The following is a 21,385-nucleotide window of genomic DNA, read 5'->3' on the forward strand; positions in this document are numbered from 1 at the left end:
CCTGCTGCACTTTTCCAACAACACATTTTCAGCTCTGATCTCCAGCATCTGCAGTCCTCACTTTCTGCTAGTTGACTGTGTTGGCCATGCTACCTCTGTGCTGGGAAGCTCTGGCTCATGACAGTGAAGGACAATTCCAGACTGCCAACACTTGATCGAGTGCATAGAATTCCAAGTTCCAGAGCCAGCAGTGCCCTGGGTATTCCAAGATTTTGGAATACTGCATTCAATGCTGATCTCCCTGCCATAGCAAGGATGTTGCCATGGTTGGAGGGTTTAAGCTATGGAGAGAGGCTGAATAGGCTGGGGCTGTTTTCCCTGGAGCTTCAGAGGCTGAGGGGTGACCTTATAGAGGTTTATAAAATCATGAGGGGCATGGATAGTGTGAATAGCCAAGGCCTTTTTCCCAGGGTAGGTGAGTCCAAAACTAGAGGGCATAGTTTTAAGGTGAGAGGGGAAAGATTTAAATGGGACCCAGGGGGCAACTTTTTCACACAGAGGGTGTTGTGTGTATGGCATGAACTATCAGAGGAAGTGATGGAGGCTGGTACAATTACAACATTTAAAAGGCATCAGGATGGGTATATGAATAGGAAAGGTTTAGAGGGATATAGGCCAAGTGCTGGCAAATGGGACTGGATTCATTTAGGATATCTGGTCAGCACGGACGAGTTGGACCAAAGGGTCTGTTTTTGTGCTGTACATCTCTATGATTCTACATCCTTGGCTCTTGGTGACAGCAGGTGGGAGAACTGGGTTAGAATCAGCCAAGAGCTGGGATCACTGTAGGGGCACAGTAGGTATTCATGAGGTGAGTTTGGGGCAATAACATCAGAATACCCACTGGGCGTCATGGAGAGAAACATCTGTGAAACTCAGTGAAAATGATACTTAGCCAAAATATGGTAAGAGTCAGTCCCAGGTAGTATATACAAATGTGAATATTTCTTGTGTCTAATCAGAGGTCAGCAAGAACAAAAAGATTTGACAGCATGACTCATTCTACAGCATTATTCAGAGTGTGAGTAAAACTTGTATTTCTTACTTTCTTTGGATACTTTATTTTATTAGTTGTTGAAGTATTGGAGATAGCCAGGAAAGACAATCCCAGAACCAATCAGGTGGCTCCATTAAATTACCAATTGATTATATGAGTCAGGGTGCCCCGAGGATAGACCTGGCATGCATCCAATTGACCAATGATGGCAGCTCGATGGTGGCCAACTGGAAGAGGGACGTCAGTGATAAGACTTGCAAGAGGACATCAGCCAGAGCTCAGGGCTGTTATGTTCAGCACTGCCCTTGGTCATCACTTCAGGTCATTCAGGAAACGTCCTGCTCACCGTGTTTGGTTTTAGTGTCACAGTATATCATGTGTTAATCTCAGTGGAATCAGCATCATCACCATTTTCATCTTGAGTGACCCCACCCTTTGGAGGCTTCCACACAGCACTGAAGCCCGAGTCAGAGTGTCCCTAAAGCCCTCCCCCAGTACAATGAGCAATCCTTCCGTTGACCGTTTCATATCTGATGGAATGACCAACGCTCTGTGGCTGCATTTTGCAGGGAGCATCTCAACTCCATGAAGCAGCTGCGGGAGGTCAAGGAAACAAAACCAAACCTTGTCTGCCTGTTTCTGTGGCCTGTCAGAGTGACCCTGTGGGAGGCCACTGTGTGGGCAGGCAGAGGGGTGAATTGCTCTGTCCATTCTGTATAATTAATCACTTGGGCAGAGGCTGCGTTTTCCAGATGTTAAGCTTCATCCTGCACAGAATGGTTATCCAGGACGCTACAGTAAATTATAAATTTTAAAACAAAATCCGCAAAGAGATGACCTTGAGGTATGTTTTGAACCAGACAACAGGTAAGAGACTTAAAGATAGGATCAAGTGCCGAGCTCCTGTGTAAAAAAATGTTAACCCTTAAACTATCAGCTAGAAAATTCAAATCCTTTTTGATATGGATGGACTCTCCAATTACAGTCCCTGTACCAAATCATAATATTAAAGTAAAAGGACTTAATCAGCTGGCTACTGTGGCAGAGAAAGTGAGTTTTTTTTTTCAAAATTCATTCACAGCATGTAGAAATCACTGGCAAGACCAAAAAATTATTACCCTTCTCTAATCATCCTGGAACAAATGGCACAAACATAACTCACCATCTATCAACCCAAGCCTGAATGTTGTCCCGGTCTGGCTCCACGTGGACATGGATTGCTTTGTAACCTAAGGAGAGCTGTGTATGGAACTTGAAACTCTGAAATCATCAGTGAACATCCCAACTTTTGACTTTATAGTCATAAGAGCCATATAGCACAGAAACAGACTCTTCAGTCCAACCAGACCACACCAACCATGTTCCCAAACTAAATTAGTCCCATTGCCTGCATTTGGTCCACATCCCTCCAAATCTTTCCTATTCAGGTACCTGTCCAAATATTTTTAAAATATTGTAACTGTATCTGCATCTACACTTCCTCTGGCAGTTCATTCTACATACAAGCCACTCAGTTTAAAAAAAATGTTGCCCCACATGTCCTTTTTAAATCTTTCAGCTGTCACCTTAAAAATGTGCTATAATTGCAACAGTTGAAAATGCGTTGCTGGTTAAAGCACAGCAGGTCAGGCAGCATCCAAGGGATAATTGCAACAGGATAACTGTAAGATGGTGTGCTGAGGAACTCCTGCAGCGATGCCCTGGGTCTGCCATGATTGGATTCCAACAACAGCAGTCATCTATTTATTATGGCCAACCAGTGAAGAATTTTCCAAGATTCCTGCCCGCTGCAGTTTTGCCCGGGCTCCTTGGTGCCATACTCAGTCAAATGTTTCCTTCTTCTCAATAGCAGTCACACACATACACACACCTCATCTTCAGGAATTCAGCTGTGTTGCCCATGCTTGCACCAAGGAGAGATCTCAAAGATCTGAGGAGATCAAGGAAAATATCTACAAGGTCTTAGTTGGACCCTGCAGCTGAGATGGACTGAGGATCTGAAGCATTTGTATTCCATGTCAAAGGATCCTAATCGTAGGTGGAGAGTTCTAAGTAGAGTAAAAAGTTCTTGGATGAAGAATCTCGATTTTGGCTCCACATGAGTCAACAATCTCAACTAACGTAGAAAACTTCCTCCACGAAAGATTGCCTGAGGCCTATTTAATAATCTCGAATGAAGGGAAGAGTTCTTTGATTATGAACCTCAAACTATTAGACTGCTCTTGATTCAATAATCAATTGATTATCAATGACAAGTTAATTGATTGATCACCAATCAAATCAAGCAATATAGAAATTAGGTGAAAGGTGAGATCAGTCATGATCTTTATGAAGACTGGAGTTGATTTGAGGGGCTGAATGGCCTTCCATTGCTTCTATTTCTAGTGTTAAGAGTAGGGGAGGAGCTTATTTTGAATGAGTTAAGTTTTGATGGAGGAGTGAAATATTTGGATTAAGTCTCAGGAAGAACGGAACTGTGCAGAACATGACAATAATTGAGGCTAATATAATGAAAATAACATCAGTTGGTTTGATCAACAGAAACTCTGTATTGAAATCAAAGTTGTTTCTAGGACTATGTGGGAGATGTTTCTGATTGGTGAGCAGCTGATCCTGATACTCTTTGGGGTATCAGCCTATTCTGTTCATGTTAATGTGTTGCTGCTTCCCGCTTCCTTTATCTGGGTGTACTTTCTGAATTACCTGGCTAATTCCTAATGTTAGAATTAGCTTGACATCCATCTAATTTTCATCCTTCTAATGTTCAATCTCTCTGTATCTGTCATATTTCTTCCTTTCTTGTTACCTTCATGTTATGAACTAGCTTACCTCTACTATCAATGTCCTTGGAGTTACCACTGACCTGAAACTCAGCTGGACTTGCTAGACAAACACAACGGCTATAAAAGCAGGTCAGAGACTGTGATAAATAACTCTCACCTCCTGACTCCCCAAAGTCTGTCCACCATTTACAGAGCACAGGTCTGGAGTGTGATGGAATACTCCCCACTTGCCTGGATGGGTGCAGCTCCAACAACACTCAAAAAGCTTGACACCATCCAGGCCATTGATTGGCACCATATCCACAAGCTTCCACTCGCTCCACCGCCAATGCTCAGTAACAGCAGGGTATGCTATCTACAGGATGTACTGGAACAATTCACTGAGACTCCTTTGACAGCACCTTCCAACTAGAAGGACAAGGGCAGCAGACACATGATAACACCATCCCCTGCAAATACCCATCCAAGGCACTCACCACCCTGACTTGGAAATATGTCACAGTTCCTCCAGTATCACTGGATCAAAATCCCAGAATTCCCTCTTGAAGGATCTACTCACAGCACATGCATTGCAGTGGTCCAGGAAGGCAGCTCATCACCTCCATGTTCTCAAGGGGCAACTAGGGACGGGCAATAAATATTGGCCAGCCTGCGACACCCATGTCCCATGAAAGAGTAAGTTAAACAAAGGACACTGTGGGTGTTCACATCCCAAATGGACTGCAATCGTTCAAGAAGACAGCTCACCACCACCTTCTCAAAGGGCGGTTAGAGATTGCTGTTAAATGCTGGCCCAACATCTTGTAAGTAAACAATAGGAATAAAAAAGCTAGGATGGTCAGTGGTTTGGAGGTGAACTTGCAAGGGGTGGTGTTACCATGTGTCTGCTACCCTTGTCCTTCTAGATGGGATTGGTTATGGATTTGGAAGGTGCTGTCAAAGGAGCCTCGGTGAATTATTCTAGAATCTTCAAACTGTGAAACTCTTCATTTGAAAATTTTAAAAATCCAAATTTGATGTCATTTAGCACTATTTCTTGGTTATCCTCATTTTCTGGGAGTGGCCCCTCAACCTCAATGAGGAGATGAGTACTTTGTGCTCGCTGGGAACATTAGGTGGTAAGTCGTGGGAGTAAAGTTTTACCTTTGCCCTGGAAGGTTTACAGTCTCTTGTGATCACTTTGTTTTCACGCTTCCCCAATGGTTCTTTTGTGAAAGGTTAGACTCTTAACGCAAACCCAAAACAAAATCTGTGCTCAGTGAAGCTCCACAGATGCAAAACATTTTCCTATGATGAGCATGAGCATTTATTTCCCCTGTGAGGTTTTGGAAAAACAATTTAACAGCAAACAAATCCAAAAAGTAAATGGCTAAACAATTTATTGGAATTTCGTAGGCATTCTTCAGAGGGGAAGAGTAAGGGTGGTCTGAGTCCCTTCACAGATCTGAATAGGGCCAACATCCTGTCCTTCAAGGACCTGAAAATCAAAAAAAAAACTGGCCACTGAAAACTGGACTACGCCAATTCTTTTCCTTGCACCAGATCTGAGTGTCTCTGTGAATACCAAGTGGAGTAAAAAATGGAATTTCTGAGGAACTTGTTGGTTTAATGTAGATACTGTTTTCTGTCCCCTCTCCAAATGCCATTTCCTAACTACTGACCCCACCCCTCTCCCTGGCAGCAGTCTGAGATTGAGTCCGCCTGTTCAAACTTTGGTGTCATATTTCATCCTGAAGTGAGTGTTCAACCTCATTTATCGCATCACAAAGACAGCCAATTTCCAGTAATATTGCCTGACCTCACCCCTGCCTTATTTCGCCCACTGCTGAAACCCTCTTTCTTGCTTTCATTACATTTGCAATTGATCATTCCACTGCATTTCTTGGTGGTCTACGAGATTCTACCATCTAAAGCCTGGCCATTCAAAACTCTGCTCCAGTGACTCATGGGGCTCTGCTACCACAGTTATACTCGTAGACTCATACAGCACGGAAACAATCCCCTCAGTCCAGCACGTCCACGCTGACCAGACATCCCAATCTGACCCAGTCCCATTTGCCAGCAATTGGCCCATATCCCTCAAAACCCTTCCTACTCATATACCCATCCAGACACTTTGTAAATGTTGTAATTGTACCAGCCTCCACCACATCCTCTGGCAGCACATTCCATACGCGTACCACCCTCTGTGTGAAACAGTTACCCCTCAGGTCCTTTTTAAATCTTTCCCCTCTCATCTTAAACCTATGCCCTTCAGGTTTGGACTCCCTTACCCTGGGAAAAAGACCTTGTCTATTTATCCTGTCCATGCCCCTCATGATTTTGTAAACCCCCTATGAGGTCACCCCTCAGCCTCCGATGCTGCAGGGAAAACAGCCCCAGCCTATTCAGCCTCTCCCTGTAGCTCAAACCCTCCAGCCCTGGCAACATCCTTGTCAATCTTCTCTGCACCTTTGTAATCTACTGCAAACAACCAATGATTTGCCAGGGTTTATGCTCAACACCAGTCTCCTCCCACCTTAACTCCCATTCCCTTCAGCACTGATGTCTAGTCACAGCAGTGTATACCATCAACAAGATGTACTTCAGCAACTCACCAAGGTTCCTGAGTTAGCGTTTTTTAAGCATGTGACCCCACTGGTAGGTTGGTTGTTTGGAGTTTCTTGCACCCCAATCTGATGCCTCAATTTCACCTTCGTACACTCCGAGCGAAGTCTCCTGGTATGTTTGGTGCCTTTCCCAATAAACCTTCACCATCTTGGTTGGTCACAAGCCAGGAATTCCCATTAGTTGGTGGGGTATTTGATCTCCTCAGGGATACCTGGAGAAGACCCCTCAAGCATTTCCATGTCCCCCTACCACAACTGAGTTCTGATGAGAGCAGTTGTTTTGGGAATGTAGTGTCAGGCACAGGAACAATATCTGCCAGCCAGTAGAGCTGGTTAGTGCCACCGTACATGTTGAGTTGGTTTGGGCGTGTACACTGCTGTTGGGTGTCCTTTCTTTCCTCTAGATTTGAAGAGCCTGTGAAAGCAGCACTAAGTGTTATTACTTCAGTGCACTGAGATGCCTACCAAAGCACTGCCTGTTAAATCTCATCCTTAGTCTTGGCTTCGTGATCCTGATCTTTAGTGGACTGGAGCACATTAGATTAGATTCCTTACAGTGTGGAAACAGGTCCTTCAGCCCAACAAGTCCTCACCGACCCTCCGAAGAGTAACCCACCCAGACCCATTTCCCTCTGACTGATGCACTTAACACTCTGGGCAATTTAGCATGGCCAATTCACCTGACCTGCACATCTTTGGACTGTGGGAGGAAACCGACACAGACATGGGGAGAATGTGCAAACTTCACACAGGCAGTCACCCGAGGCCGGAATTGAACCTGGGACCCTGATGCTGTGAGGCAGCAGTGCTAATCACTGAGCCACCATGCTGCCCGTAAACAGAAATTTAGAAACATCTTCTTTGCATAGCAGTGCATGGTTCAGGCAGCAAGGAAAATCCAAAGCAGTGAAGGGATGGGTTGCCAGAACAATGTGATCACTGGCAGTGGTGGGATTCAAACACACGTCTCAACTGAGGCTGGAACTTGAGTCCAGTGCCTTAGACCATTCGGCCACACTACCAACCCCACATGGGACATGATGATGGATTTCACCATCTCTGCCTGCCTTAATCCACTGGTGACTCCCAGGATGAGGAAAATGGCCCAAGTTTTCCTGGATTTTGCTCTGATCGTCATCATCAGTGGAAGGTAGTGCCCTGTGTGAACTGTTGGAAGATGATCTCACTTTGCTGGGTATTTAACAAATCCCATTTTCTCATATACTTCAGACAAGAATCAACACTGGCCTGAAGGTGAAGTTCTGATTCTGAGTGAGGGCTGTGATGGTCCCAGACTAACGTATCAAATTTACTGTTATGAATCTGAAAGAAGTCGCCAAATTATGTCATGACTTGGCCTGGGTTATAACTTTTATTTTTACAGTGGGTAAAGGTGAGATCCAGAGGCCTCACTGAGAGAATAAATCCACAAGATTGCATGATTTTGAACAAATAGCAAGACCTCATTATGCATTAGAATGGTCAGATCGTTACGTTTGATTGATATAGATGCAATGGGCCAAGTGGCCTTTTCAGTGCTGTATACCTCTATGACTACATGACTATGACATACGAGAACAGTAACTTGTAATACGATAAATGTACAACTTATTTCTAACACCAGAATAAAAATGAGGGGTAAACATGGATTGGATTCCCCAGAGCATTAGGAAGGGCCTATGGATTACTAGCCCAGTATCACTGCCATTACACTGTAATCTCCCCAAGCTTGAGCAGCCTGTTTTTTCTGATGAGTATTGAGAAGTACATATTAGTAGAGGCAACTAAATTCACCTAATATTGCAAAGTCTAACCCCTCTAAAGCCTTATGTGTTTGCCATATCTCTGTTACATCATCTCTCAGGTGTGTCCTTAATCAGACCAACAAACCCAAATAGCTCAGATCTTCTCTCACTACTCAGATCCCCAACAATAGGGATCAGTTTCATGGTCCCTCTCATGGTCACTGTGTCCGGTGATTAAATATCTCCCTTGTGTCTCGGGGATCAGAGCTGGTTGCAATTACTCAAGAGTGGTTTCTGATCTCGGGACATGGTGGAGACAGATCAGCAGTGGAGGAAATCCAAGGCAGCGTTTCAGCCAGGATCAGATCCCTCAGCGTCAAGTGGGTGGAAGTTTCCATGTGAAAAGCAAAATTGATGTTTTCTGGAAGGTAGAAGAAAGGAGCAGGACTAATTAGAGAGCTGTTTCAAACAAGGGCAACAATGGGCCACATTGCATATTGGTGTTCAGTGTGATTTTATGATAATAAAGGATTCTTTTTAAACCTGCTAATTATTAAAACTCAGTGGTACTCAAACCCCAATTGGTGTCACTGTGTGCGCTTTATCTGTTTCCAATGCCATGGTTAATTGTCCTCTGCCTCCCACATTAGCTTGTTATAAAATCACTCAGGAGTTTATGTTGTTCACCCTGTACATATAATGGAAGCTGCAATAATTCACAGGGCAACTTCTGTTAGTCATTAACAGGAAGTGTTCTTCAGTTGGTGTTTTTGGAGGAAAGCAAACTAAGCTAGAAAAATTAATAAGACTTTGATGTGTGTGCATTAGAGACCCCTTTGTTTTATTTTATTGCAAGGCATGTGTGGTCTGGCAGATGCAAGGTTGAAAAAATAATTACATTTCCACAGAGGAATCATCAGCCAAAGCTACTGGCATCATCTGACCACAGAGTAGTCTGTAAATAAATAAATTAGAAGCAGGAGAAGTTTTACAGTCAGGAAGAGGCCATTCAGCCCATCAAGACTGTTCAATAATTCAGTTAAATCATAGGTGTACAGTACCTCAACTCCATTCACCACCTTTGTTCCATATCTTACCATACCGTTAACAAAAATCTATTGACTTTAGTGTTAAAACTTTCAATTGACATTGAAATATATAATCCCTACAGTGTAGAAGCAGATATTTGGCCCATCAAGTCTACACCACCCCTCTGAAGAGTATTTCACCCTGTAACTCTGCATTGCTCATGGACAATCCACCTAATGTGCAGATCTTTGGACTATGGGAGGAAACCAATGCAGATATGGGGAGAATATGAAACCTCCAAGCAGCCAGTCACCCAAGACTGGAATTGAATCCAAGTCCTTGGTACAGTAAGGCAGCAGTGGTACCCACTGAGCTACTGTGCTGCCCTTAATTGTAGGAAAGAATTTCAGTTTTCCACTATGCTCTGTGTAAAAGAATGTACTTTCTGATTCAACCCCGAAAGGCCTAGCTCTAACATTCTTGATTCTCCCACCAGGAGAAATTATTTCTCTTTATTAGTAAACGATTTCATCATCTTGCAAAGTTGGATCACACCTCATTTTCTGAAACTCAAAGCAATGACCACAACATTTATGGAATCCATCCGCATCATTTAATTCTTTAAGCCCTGCTGGCATTGTGTGAATCTTTGCTGTGCCCTGCCCAAGTTCTCTATATGCACTTCCTAAGGTGTGGTGCTCAACTCTGATGGGTTCTGACCAAGATTCTACAAATGAAGCAATATCTCCTCCTTCTATACACCAACCCTCATAAGATCAAGGCCACCTTTTTGATTATTTTATGTAGTTACACACCAATTGTTAATGTTTGTACATTTGGACCTTTAAGTTCCTTTAGGCCTTCACACTCACACTATTGTTATGACCAAGTCAAGAGGGATGAGTGAGTTCCTCACTTTTCAACCATCTTGGCAATCTATAACAAAGATTTAATCATCATTTTAGCTCCCAGCTTTACCTCAGTACAATTAACATGTAGCTAACCCGGTCAACAGAAATAATATAAGGTTTTCTTGAGTAAAAGAGAGAGAAATGTTATTACTTATTAATCCCAAGAATATTAATAAAAATGTGACATCAATCACTTATGCACATATATACTATCAAGCACAAATACAAAGTTCAAAAAGGCATCATGTCAAATACAAAGGGACAATAGACTGGTTAGCTTAACTTCTGTACTGGGGAAGGTGCTTGACTCTATTGTCAAAGAAGAAATAGCAAGGCATCTAGATAGAAATTGTCCCATTGGGCAGATACAGCATGGGTTCATCAAGGGCAGGTCATGTTTAACAAATCTTTGGAATTCCATGAAGACATAGAACATGGAGCATTACAGTGCAGTACAGGCCCTTCGGCCCTCAATGTTGCACTGACCTGTGAAACCAATCTGAAGCCCATCTAACCCACACTGATCCGTTATCATCCATATGTTTATCCAATGACCATTTAAATGACCTTAAAATCGGCGAGTCTACTACTGTTGCTGGCAGTGCATTCCACGCCCCGACTACTCTCTGAGTAAAGAAACTTCCTCTGACGTTTGTCCTCAATTTGAAGCTATGTCACCTCATGCTAGCCATCACTATCTGAGGGAAAAGTCTCTCCCTGTCCATCCTATCTAACCCTCTAATTATCTTATATGTCTCCATTAAGTCACTGCTCAACTTTCTTCTCTCTAATGAAAACAGCCTCAAGCCCCTCAGCCTTCCTCATAAGTCCTTCCCTCCATATCAGGCAGTGCCCTAGTAGGGTCAGCATGATGGCTCAGTGGTTAGCACTACTGCCTCATAGTCCCAGGGGCCTGGGTTCGATCCTAGCCTTGGGTTGGCCCTTCACATTCACCAATTGACTTTGGGTGGGTTTTGCAGACACACTTAATTCTATTAAAATGAATTGGAATGTGTGATGGCACATATTGGGATAGCCATCTTTGGTTATAATCTCTAGTCACAGTGGCATGGGCAGCAAAGTGGCTCAATGGTTATCCCTGTTGCCTCATAGCACCAGGGACCTGGGTTCAACTTCAGCCTTGGGCGACTGTCTGTGTGGAGTTTGCACATTCTCTCTGTGTCTGTCTGAATTTCCTCTGGGTGCTCCAGTTTCCTCCCACGATCCAAACATGTGCAGGTTAGGTGAATTGGCTGTACTAAATTGTCAGGTTAGGGGTAAATATAGGGTAGGGGAATGGGTCTTAGTGGGTTACTCTTCGGAGGGACATGTGGACCTGTTGGGCTGAAGGGGCGTGTTTCCACACTGTAGGGATTCTGAACCCTTTCCAAAGTTTCCACATCCTTCCCATAACATGGTCACCTGAACTCGATATAAACTTCCAAGTGTGGCTGCACCAGAGTTTTGCACACAACTCCAACATGACCTCATGACTCTGAAACGGAATCCCTCTACCAATAAAAGCTAACATGCCATATGCCTTCTTCACAACCCTATCAACCTGGGTGGCAACTTTCAGGGATCTATGTACACGGACACCGAGATCTCTCTGCTCATCTACACTACCAAGAATTTTACCATTAGCCCAGTACCCTGTACTCTGCATTCCTGCTGCTCCTTCCCAAGTGAATCATCTCACACTTTTCTGCATTAAACTCCATTTGCCACCTCTCAGCCCAGCTCTGCTGCTTTATCCATGTCCCTCTGTAACCTACAACATCCTTCAACACTATCCACAATTCCAACGACTTTAGTGTCATCAGCAAATTTACTAACCCATCCTTCTACACCCTCATCCAGGTCATTTAGAAAAATGACAAACAGCGATGGCCCCAATCCAGATCCTTGCGGTACACCGTTAGTAACTGAAATCCAGGATGAATATTTCCCATCAATCACCACCCTCTGTCTTCTTTCAGCCAGCCAATTTCTGATCCAAACCACCCTCAATCCCATGTCTCTGTATTTTTAACCTACCGAGGGGAACCTTATCAAACACCTTACTGAAATCCATATACACTACATCAACTGTTTTACCCACATCCACTTGCTGGTCATCTTCTCAAAGAACTCAATAAGATTTGTGAGGCTCCATCTAACCTTCACAAAACCGTGTTGACTATCCCTAATCAACTTATTCCTTTCTAGATGATTATAAATCATATCCCTTATAACCTTTCCTAACACTTTCCCCACAAACAAGGTAAGGCTCACTAGTCTATAATTACCAGGGTTGTCCCTACTCCCCTCCTTGATCAAGGGAACATTTGCTGTCCTCCGGTCTTCTGGCATTATTCCTGTAGACTATGACAACATAAAGATCAAAGTCAAAGGCTCTGCAATCTCCTCCCTGGCTTCCCAGAGAATCCTAGGATAAATTCTATCCAGCCCAGGGAATTATCTGTTTTCACACTTTCCACAATTGCTAACTTCTCCTCCTTGTGTACCTCAATCCCATCTAGTATAGTGGCCAGTAGCTCTGTATTCTCCTCATCAACATTGTCTTTTTCCAGTGTGAATACTGATGAAAAAGATTCATGTAGCACTTCCCCATCTCCTCAGACTCCACGCACAAGTTCCCATTGCTGTCCTTGATTGGCCCTAGTCTTACTCTAGTCATTCCTTTAGTCCTGACAGACCTATAGAAAGCTTTAGGGCTTTCCTTGATCCTACCTGCAACAATTTCTCATGTACACTCCTGGCTCTTCTTAGCTCTCTCTTTAGGTCTTCCTGATTAACTTATAACTCTCATGTGCTTTAACTGAGCCTTCACATCTCATTCTTACATAAGCCTTCTTCTTCCTCTTGACAAGAGATTCAAGCTGTTCCCTGAATAAACTCTACATTTCAATTGTGCCCATCCCCTGCAGTTTCCTTCCCCATCCTATGCATCCTAAATCTTGCCTAATCACATCATAATTGGTCTGATTCAACTAATGGTCTGAACACTGTACACATTGGACAAAAACGGATTCATCTAAATTATTCAAAATATACTATTTACAGTCAATATTTGGACAGTTAAAGTCCCCCATAACAATTACCCTGTAACTCTTGCTCCTATCCAGAATCATCTTTGCTATCCTTTCCACTACATCTCTGGAAGTATTCAGAGGCCTATACTCCCAACTGGGTGACCTCTCCTTTCCTGTTTCTAACCTCAGCCCATACTACCTCAGTAGATGAGTCCTCAAATATCCTTTCTGCTATGTAATACTGTCCCTGACCAACCATGCCACACCTCTCCCTCTTTTACCATCTTCCATGTTCTTACGGCAACATCTAAACCCCAGAACCTGCAACAACCATTCCATGTCTCCGAAATGGCCACAACATCAAAGTCCTAGACATTACGAGCAAGTTGGACATGGAGACCCGGTGGATGTGGTGTACCTAGATTTCCAAAAGGCCTTTGATAAGGTGCTGCACAAGAGGCTGCTGCATATGATAAAAGATACATGGCTTTGGGGTAAAGTATTAGCATGGATAGAGGTTTGGTTAACTAACAGGAAGCAAAGAGTGGGGATAACTGAGTGCCATTCTGGCTGGCAAGCAGCAACTGGTGGTTTGCCTCAGGGATCAGTATTGGGTCCGTAATTATTCACGATTTATGTAGATGATTTGGAGTTGGGGACCACGTGTAGTGTGTCAATGTTTGCGGATGACACTAAGATGAGTGGCAGAGCAAAGTGTGTAGAGGACTGTGAAACTCTGCAGAGGGACATAGATACATTAAGTGAGTGGGTAAAGGTCTGGCAGATAGAATACATTGTTAATAAATGTGAAATAATCCATTTTGCTAGGAGTAACAGTAAAAAGGATTATTACTTGAATGATAAAAAGTTGCAGCTTGTTACAATGCAGAGGGACCTGGGTGTCCTTGTACATGAATCACAGGGGGTTGGTTTGCAGGTACAACAGGGAATTTGGAAGGCAAATGGAATTTTGTCCTTCATTGCTTAAGAGATTGAGTTTAAAAGCAGAGAGGTTATGTTGCAGCTGCACAGGGTGCTGGTGAGGTCAGACCTGGAGTACTGCATGCAGTTTTGCTCTCCTTACTTGAGAAATGACGTACTTTCCCTGGAGGGGGTGAAGAGAAGGTTCACCAGATTGATTCCAGAGTTGATGGGGTTGCCTTATGAGGAGAGACTGAGTGGACTGGGATTATAGTCATTGGAATTTAGAAGAATAAAGGGGGGATGTTATGGATACATATAAAATTATGAAGGGAATAGATAAGATAGAAGCAGGAAGGATGTTTGCACTGGCAGGTGAAACTAGGTCAAGAGGGCGGAGACTTAAAATTTGGGGGAGCAGATTTAGGACTGAATTGAGAAGGAACTTCTTCACCCAGAGAGTTGTAAATCTGTGGAATTCCCTGCCCAGTGATGTAGTCAATGCTACTTCAATTAATGTTTTTAAAGCTCAGGTAGATTTTTTAAAAAATAAAGGAATTAAGGGATACGATGAGAGGGTGGGTAAGTGGAGCTGAGTCCGTGAAAAGATCAGCCATGATCTTATTGAATGTCAGAGTCTGCTCCTAGTTCTTATGTCCTTCATGTTCTTCATGAACAATATATAGTTTTAGTTGGCCTGGAGGTGGAAGATATTAACCGGAGACCATGGTCGGTTAGCAGTGTCCTGGATCAGCAGCAGCCAGGAGGATTGAAGATATATTTGAGGTCCCATTGTTTGGATATCACTCCAATTTGAGTTTCCAGGTGTTACTTTGAGCTTTCTGAGCAAAAACACAAACAGAAAACTTCTTCCAATTTAGCTATTACAACTTTATCTCCAATGGGAAGATGCTTAAAATACAGTATTCCGTGCCTGAGGTTGTTGTTTCAAAGTAAGACAATTTTAGATGAATCTTTTATCTCCAATTTGTGAAACTTATCACACAGGTGTAATTAAATCTAGGATATGAAGTCTTTTTAGTATCTTTTGATAAAGCATTAAATTCAGTTCTGAATATTTTATTTATGCCACATTGGTTTCCTGGAACTCAGCCAATTTATAGTCATTGTGGCTGTTTTGAAGTCGGTGTATTTCGTTGTTGAAGTAACTGCACAGAGGTTGGCATCCCATCACCAAGTCGCCCTTCATTTCCTTGTGCACGGTACACTGGCTGGGGCCAGCAGCTCAGAGTCAATCCTCAACTGAAGAGATTCTAAATTCTTTGTTTGTATTGGTTAGCCAGGGCTTTCCTGATTGGCCCAGGCTAACAACCTCAATCAGTGTGGTCAACCAGGTCAACCTGGTTCCAATCACTGCCCCTGTAAAACAATTTCCGTTCATGAAAGGCCCAGGTATTGAAATCCAATAATGGATATTGATAATTGATCGCCCATATTTTGCCACTAGTAAAATAATCCTTATTGTGCTTTTGTGAGATGTATCACATCCTTCCAACAACCTAATTCGTTGCCAATGAACTGTATAGGCCTATCGTCTGATCTCACTCTCACTACCGATTTCAAACATCCTATCAAACTGACAGTATTAATTTGTTCCATGAACCAATTAAGTCTGGCAACTTAAAAAAGTCAAAGAACAGTGGGCACGAACATCTGACACAAAGCAAAAACACAGAAATTGCTGGAGAAACTCAACAGGTCTGGTTGCATCTGTGGAGAACAAAACTATGATAACTTGTTGAGTCCAGTGACCCTTCTTCAGAACTCAAGTCTGGCAACTTCTTCCTGAACTCTGTAACCCTTGAGTTGTCTTGTTACTGTTTACTGTTGTATCATGCAGTCAGTGTAGGAGTTATCAAGTTCAGGTGTAGGGTTTTGCTAGTTTTAATTTGTTTGCAGTTATGTGTACTTAGTGTTATATCTAGTTTGATGTTCTACTAGAGACATTCAGGTAACTTATATATAATGTAATAAATGTGAGTAATAAACCTACTCCATTCAACAAAACCCAACCTTCATTCTGCTGAAGACTTTGAGTGGTCATCCTTCGCCGAGCTATAGCAGCAACTCAGACTAATACCAACAGAAGGATTGACAGCAGTGAACCTATCCAAACTGTATCAGATGGTTTTAGGGAACATGGCCACTATGTGTGTCACGCAGGCCGAACTGATATCTACTTTTGCCAACACTCAGGCAGTCAGCTCTAGCTCTTCACAGCTTGCTGCATGAAAGGATTCTCATTACCCACCCAGTTCCTTTGTTAATCATTAGTTGGAAATTATAATTAATAACGAGGAAAATTTGCAGTTGGCCTCAGAAAATAACGAGACAACTTGCTTTATATCCCAACCTTCCTCTAATTTTTATTCGGCTTATTCTTGGTGAATGCTGCATCAGTGCCAAGGCCAATGTGCTAGCTAAACCTATTCATACTGGTTTACATGTGACTCCAGTTCCACACAATGTGCCTGACTCTGTACTGCCTTCAGGTTAATGACAGATGGATGTATATTATGGGATTAAATTGGCAGTTCATACTTCTAGAGGCAGTTGAGGAAGAAAAAGATTGACTGAATGGACTCAACAGATCTTAAATTGGAAGGGCAAATCTTAAGTTGCTTTTGAGTGGCCATTGTTTCTGAATTTATTTACTTGAAATGTCAAAAATAGGAGCAGGAGTAGGCCATTCAGCCCATCAAACCTGCTCCACCATTCCACATGATCAAGACTGATCCTCTATCTCAGTGCCATATCCCTGCTCCCTCCCCATGCCCCTTGACACCTCTACTCCCTGGAATGCTATCTATTTTTTTCTTTAATATATTGACAGATGGAGCCTTTTGCATGGTAGACAGTTCCACAGATTCACCACCCTCCAAATGAAGACATTTCTCCACATTTCAGTCTACAATGGCCTCCTGTGGATCCTCAGTCCATGATCCCCTTGCTCTGACAATCCCCCACATTCCCCTGCCCCTCCTGCACCCATCCACCTCAGGGCAAACATCATCCCTGTGTCCAGTCTGCCTAGCCCCCTCAAAAATGTATCTATTTTGACAAAGTCCCCCTCACTCCTCCAAACCCCCATGAATACAGACTCAGTTGAAGCAAGGTCTCCTCGTGCGAATGGCCAACAGCTCTCAACCTTCCTTAAAATTGCTGCTAGTTCCTGAAGATTGTGAATGCAGGCCAGTCCATCACACATGCCAACCTTCCATCCATTGACTCTATCTACACTTCTTGGGAAGGCAGCCAACATCATCAAAGATGTAACAATGGTAAATCAAATAGCATAGCCTTTATTGGTTCATGTACTCAATGAGTATAGCGAAAACTTACACATTGACAATTGGAGTGCCAATACAAAAGTGCCTAGGTACAGCTACTTTAGTTACAAGATTTTAGATAATACAGAAATAAAATGTCCAGCCTTACTGAATAAACGTTCAGTACAGCTAGCTTCCAGTCTGCACTGGACCCTGCCTCCACACTGCACCAGCGACACACCACACCGGGATGCCACTTCAGGAAGCCAGAAGATCCCAATGGCAATGCTGGGAGGCCTGTATTGGAGGAGGTCATTGTGCCAGGCTTGGAGACCACTGCAAGAGGCCAGGAGGTCACCACGCTAACACTGGGAGGTCACCATGCTTTCAATGGGGGGGTCGCCAAGCTGATACCGGGAGGTCATTACACTGATGCCAGGAGATCGCCAAACTAATGTTGGGAGGTCACCACACTGACACTGAGAGGCTACCACACTAACACTGGGAGGTCCCCATGCTAACGCGAGGAGGTCAAAACACTAACACCAGGAGGTCACCACGCTAACACCAGGAGTCATCATGCTAACACTGGGAGGTCACCACACTAACACTGGGAGGTCACCGTGCAAATGCTAGGAGGTCACCATGCTAACGCTAGGAGGTCACCATACTAACACTCGGAGGTCACCACACTAATACTGTCAGGTCACTACACTAATGCCGGGAGGTCACCACATTAATGCCACGAGGTCACCGTACTAATACTGGGAGGTCACCATGCTAATGACAGGAGGTCATCACACTAACACTAGGAAGTCATCACACTAACACTGGGAGGCCACCACACTAATGCCAGAAGGTCACCATGCTAACGTCTGGAGGTCACCACACTAACAACAGGAGGACACCACACTAACAACAGGAGGACACCACACTAACAACAGGAGGTCACCATGCTTTCAATGGGGGATCGCCAAGCTGATACCGGGAGGTCATTACACTGATGCCAGGAGATCGCCAAACTAATGTTGGGAGGTCACCACACTGACACCGAGAGGCTACCACACTAACACTGGGAGGTCCCCATGCTAACGCGAGGAGGTCAAAACACTAACACCAGGAGGTCACCACGCTAACACCAGGAGGTCATCATGCTAACACTGGGAGGTCACCACACTAACACTGGGAGGTCACCGTGCAAATGCTAGGAGGTCACCATGCTAACGCTAGGAGGTCACCATACTAACACTCGGAGGTCACCACACTAATACTGTCAGGTCACTACACTAATGCCGGGAGGTCACCACATTAATGCCACGAGGTCACCGTACTAATACTGGGAGGTCACCATGCTAATGACAGGAGGTCATCACACTAACACTAGGAAGTCATCACACTAACACTGGGAGGCCACCACACTAATGCCAGAAGGTCACCATGCTAACGTCTGGAGGTCACCACACTAACAACAGGAGGACACCACACTAACAACAGGAGGTCACCAGCTAACACTGGGAGGTCATCACCCTGACACTGGAAGGTCACCACACTAATGATGAGAGTTTATCACACTAACGCCAGGAGGTCACCACACTAATGACAGGAGATTACTATACTAATGACGGGTGGTCACCATTCTAATGCCGGAGAGGTGGAGGAGGGTCACCATGCTTATGGTGGGAGGTCACCACACTAATGACAGGACGTCACCACATTAACACTGGGGGGGTCATCATGCTAAGGCTAGGACGTCATCACACTAACGATAGAAGGTCTCCACATAACACCAACAGGTCACTACACTAGCACCGGGAGGTCACCACACTAATGGAAGGAGGTCACCATGCTAATGGCAGGCGGTCATCACAGTGACACTAGGAAATCACCACATTAACACCGGGAGGTCACCACGCCAACATTGGGGGGTCACCACACTAACACTAGGAGATCACCACACTAATGACTGGAGATCACTACACTATTGATAGGAGGTCACCACACTAACACCAGGAGGTCACCACACTAACGACAGGAGGTCACCACACTAAAGACAGGAGGTCACTACGCTAATGCTGGGAGGTCACCACACAAACACCAGGAGGTCACCACACTAATGCTGGGAGGTCACCACACTAACACCAGGAGGTCACCACACCGAAACTGGGAGGTCATCATGCTGACACGGGTGGTTGCTGTAGGAGGGCAGGAGTCATTGCAATCAAATGATTGCAGAGTTTATTTTTACAATATAGCCTATCTCACACCTGATTAGCTTCCATCTCAGATCGTATGATTGTTAAGAGACTTCTGTTGAAGCACCCTGCTCACAATACAGGTGTTAAGTTATACACCTTTCCTCTCTGATCTCCTAATTTTACTCCTTCCTTTGGCTTCATTAAGAGGGGCACAGTGTACGAGAGAAAGGAGGTGATGTTGAACTTGTACAAGACACCTGTTAGATCACTGATGGAGTACTGTGTATAGTTTTGGGCACCACATTATAGGATGGATGTGAATACACTGGAGAGAATGCAGAAGCGATTTACAAGAATGATTCCAGGGATGAGGATGGATTGAAGAAGTTGGGTCTGTTCTCCTTGGAAAGTAGACCGAGACGAGATCTGACAGAAGATATCCAACCTGAATGGATTGGATACAGTAGAGATGGAGAAACTGTTCCCACTCATAAAAAGATCAAGAATGAGAGAGGCTGAGGTTTAAAGTGTGAGAAGATATGAGAATAACCTTTTGAACATAACAAGAGGTTAGGGTCTGGTATACATTGCCAGGAAGTGTGTAGAGGCACAACTTAACTCAAGAGGGTATTGGATGATTTTATAAACAGAAACAATGTTCAGGGTTATGGGGAAACGGGCAGGACAATGACACTAAGTGGTCATGCTCATTGGGAGAGCTAGTGAGAGACAATGGGCTGAACAGTCTCCATTTACACCATAACAATTCTGTGTTGGAACAACTTGCAGCTCCTCTATCCATTCGGAGCATTTACTTACAAAGAATGTAATTTCAATTTAAACATAGACTTCCTTTCCAACTGCTTATGATCCTGTTTGCTACCAACTTGCACTGGTGTGTCGGGCACTTGGCACCATACCTTACGGAAGACACAGTGATCTCCCTGGGCAGGGCAGAGTAGGTTGAACAAAATAATAACCTTGGCTCAAGAGCTAATTTATGAGGAGAGTTTATACAAAATGAGAGTGAATCTTCCAAAGTCTTTCAGGATAAGATGACGTGATTGAATTTAATCTTTGCGATATTAAGAGGATCAGGCAAGAGCAAAGAGGAATGCAGGAAGAACATTCTCTTCCTCCAGGAGAGAAACTCTTTATTTGTTTATGGAATGTGGGGTGGCTGACCAGGATGTTGTCCATTCTTAATTTTACCGAGCAGCTAAGAGTCTATCACATTGCTGTAGGCCAGGCTGGGTAATTGATATTCCAGAACCAGATGGGATTTTATTAACAATTAATTCAAACATTTTTAATAATTCAATAATTTTTTTGAGCTCCATATTCAAATTCTACCAGGTGCCAGATTGTCGGAGTTGAAATCTTATCAGGTCAGCCATGATCCTATTGAACTCCTGTTCCAATCTTGTACTTTAGTCTGGATTAAGAATCTTGCAACAATGACAGCACCACCTCCTCTGCCAAATGCTTCTTTACCCAAAGTGTGATCGGAGCTTGGAACTCCCTTCTGCAGAAGGCAATTGATGTCGAATCAATTATTGACTTTAAGACTGAGATTGATAAATTGAGGGACATGGACAGAGGCAGATATGTGGATATAAGTCACAGATCAGCCATGATCTCAATAAATGCTGGAATAGGATTGATGGGCTGAATAGCCTCTGTCCCTATGACCACCATTCAGGAGTTAAAATCTCGTCGCATTCTGAATAAGGGCATGCAGGGGTCTGATATCACTGAAGATCCATGGGTTAAATCATGGCTGGTACAGGCAGGTGGCCAAGAATCACACAATTACCGAATTGTTAGAGCATAGAGGAGGCCATTCACGCCATTTTGGTTGCACTGACTC

This window comes from Hemiscyllium ocellatum, chromosome 39, assembly GCF_020745735.1.
Source record: "Hemiscyllium ocellatum isolate sHemOce1 chromosome 39, sHemOce1.pat.X.cur, whole genome shotgun sequence".
In the NCBI taxonomy this organism is placed as follows: Eukaryota; Metazoa; Chordata; class Chondrichthyes; order Orectolobiformes; family Hemiscylliidae; genus Hemiscyllium; species Hemiscyllium ocellatum.